Source organism: Miscanthus floridulus, chromosome 3 (assembly GCF_019320115.1).
Source record: "Miscanthus floridulus cultivar M001 chromosome 3, ASM1932011v1, whole genome shotgun sequence".
In the NCBI taxonomy this organism is placed as follows: Eukaryota; Viridiplantae; Streptophyta; class Magnoliopsida; order Poales; family Poaceae; genus Miscanthus; species Miscanthus floridulus.
Window position 1 is genome coordinate 64,948,264 of NC_089582.1, and position 2,611 is coordinate 64,950,874.

Here is a 2,611-nt window from a genome sequence, read left to right on the forward strand (position 1 = left end):
GATGGCTCAAGCCGGCAGTGTTGAACAAGACAACACTGTCGGTTCATGGCTCAAGCCGGCAGTGTTTTGCAAGACAACACTGTCGGTTTGTTGATAACCGGTAGTGTTTTGCAAGACAACACTGTCGGTTTGTGGCTAACCGGTAGTAATGGCCCATTCGCATTTTATTGTTTTATAATTGATTTTAATTTATACTTTTTCATGGAATGGGGTTTCACTTTATATACGCTACGTAGACGACAGGTCCATCAATATTAAACATTACAAATGTTATGGTTACAATTCAAATGTTCTTATCCAGATCTCGATCCCTCAAATAAATTGTTCTCGGACTTCACAGATTGTGCAATGCTTCTCGGACTTCTTACAATAATCTGGCGAGCCGCTCTGGGCCATACTGGTCCTTGTACATCACAGATTGTGCAATGGAAAATACTTCATCTTTTTCCGATACCTTGGCGAAGATGAATTTTGCGAGCTCCGATTGCAGTGCGACGATCTCCATGTCTAACAGCCTTTGGTGGTTATATTTCTTGCGCTGTCGTTCAAAAAAGATGATATTCAAACTGGAACATTAAATCATTTTGTTGAATTATTAATAGACATAAATGAAACGGGGATTATACACACCAACTTATCGACTTCTTTCGATTTCCCGCCGATGTAGCGAAGCATTGCCCACATTACATAAAAACCCGCATTCATTGTTTCCCGCCGGCTGTGACAGGTACTTCCCCTCCATTTCGACAACCTTAAATGGGACCGGCGTCCCACCGATATGTCTTCTTCGGACACTGAGCAACATTAAAGGGAGAAACATTAGAAAGCGGTATGTGTGATTAGAAAATAATATGTTATTAGGATCGCTTACTAATTCAGCACTGCCACTAGTGCATCCAGATGATGAAATGATTTTTTCTTCGAGTCCCACACCTCAATCAGATTTTTGGCAAGATTGACAAAAATAAAGACGAAATGGTTGCTACAATCACAGAATCCTAATAATCGAATAATCTTAATGAAAAAAGAAGTATAAAATTAAAAGTCGAGAACACATACTCGCAGTTGTAGGCTAGAAGTATGTGGGTTTTCTTCTTCATCGTGAATTCGTCAAAAACAACAATCAATCTCTGTTTTAGGTCTTCCATGTCACATCCATAGAGGCCTAGACATGTCCTCTCATTGACTCGCAAGGGATCCAAGAAGCCTATGTAATCCCATTTGCTTTTTAGACTGCAAAATTTTGCTATACACCTATATAAAATCATGGGAAGTGCTCAAAAGTTAACAATTTGTCGAGAGAGAGTAGTTAATTGTAATATCGTGCGTGTATGGTACTTACATAGTCCACAGCGTCAACATTTGAACATCGAGAGAGCGTTTCTGGTATAGCTGAAATAAGCACTCCCACTCGACATTGAACTTCTCTTCTTTAGGATAATGGAAAAAATGTGGCGAACGGATAATAACCTCAAAACCAAAGTCGTCCATCTCTGTTGCTTGAGCCATGTAATATTCATGCAACTGGCGCATATATGTTGTCAGATTTTTATACTCCTCATCGGGAACCAAAAGATTGCCCCTTTCATACTTCATTGTCGGTGTTGTCGTCCCTTGTACATCATAATAGATGGTCGTGGCCTCTTCCATGGTTAATCTTGGGTTATCTTCGACGTACTTCTGTATGTTCCTTAAATCTTTATTGTGTATTTCTTCATCTCTTGTTGTAGCGTATTTATTTTGTGTTTGCCTTTCGAATTCGAACTTCAACAAATACGAAGGCAGTGAGGCACAGAGATTGAAGAAACTAACACAATCTTCCTTCGAGATGTGTGCTGTAAATTTTTCTTTTATCAAGGTGGTAACGCTGCCATTGAACGTCCTTTTTCTTTTCTATTGGTCCACTTTGGGAGCATTAGCGACCGAATCCAAGGACCTTTTCTGTGACTGCGAGGATGTCCTTGATCTTGTTTTGGGCTGAGGTGGAGGAGGAGGAGGATGACGATGAGAATTATGTTTTCTCGGCACTGATGAAGATGGAGGAGGAGGGGGAGGAGGAGGAGGAGTCTCTTTTCTCGGGGCTGATGAAGATGGAGTCGGACGAGGAGGAATAGAAGGAGACCTCTATCTTCTCGGGGGTGATGGCTCCGGATGAGGAGGGGAGTGATCTCTGTTGGGAGATGGTGAGTGATCATCACGGGTGGGCAAAGACTCACAGTTGTCCTCATCATCAGAGGACAATTGATGGTCAAGCTTAATGAAGCACTTGCGCCAGGCCACTTGAGAGCCCTTGTTTTGGCCAAGTTTTGGCCTATCTTCCGCTACGGGGTACTCAATGGGTATCTTGTTAAACTTCTTATCAAGTATTCTGCCAATGGTGATGCGAGCGGGGTCGATCCCTAGCTGCTGTAACCCCTAAACTATGGGCTAAAGGCAGTAGGAGTAGGATTTTGTGGTACTACTGACCCCTTGGACAGCAAAATTTGCTCGACTCGCGCTTCAACGGTCGCCTCAATCCATGCTTCCATTCTGTCTTCCATCTCTTTTAGTCTTCTCAAATACTCTGCCTCCTGTTCCGCTCTACCCTCGAGCGGCTCTGATAAGTGTTAGA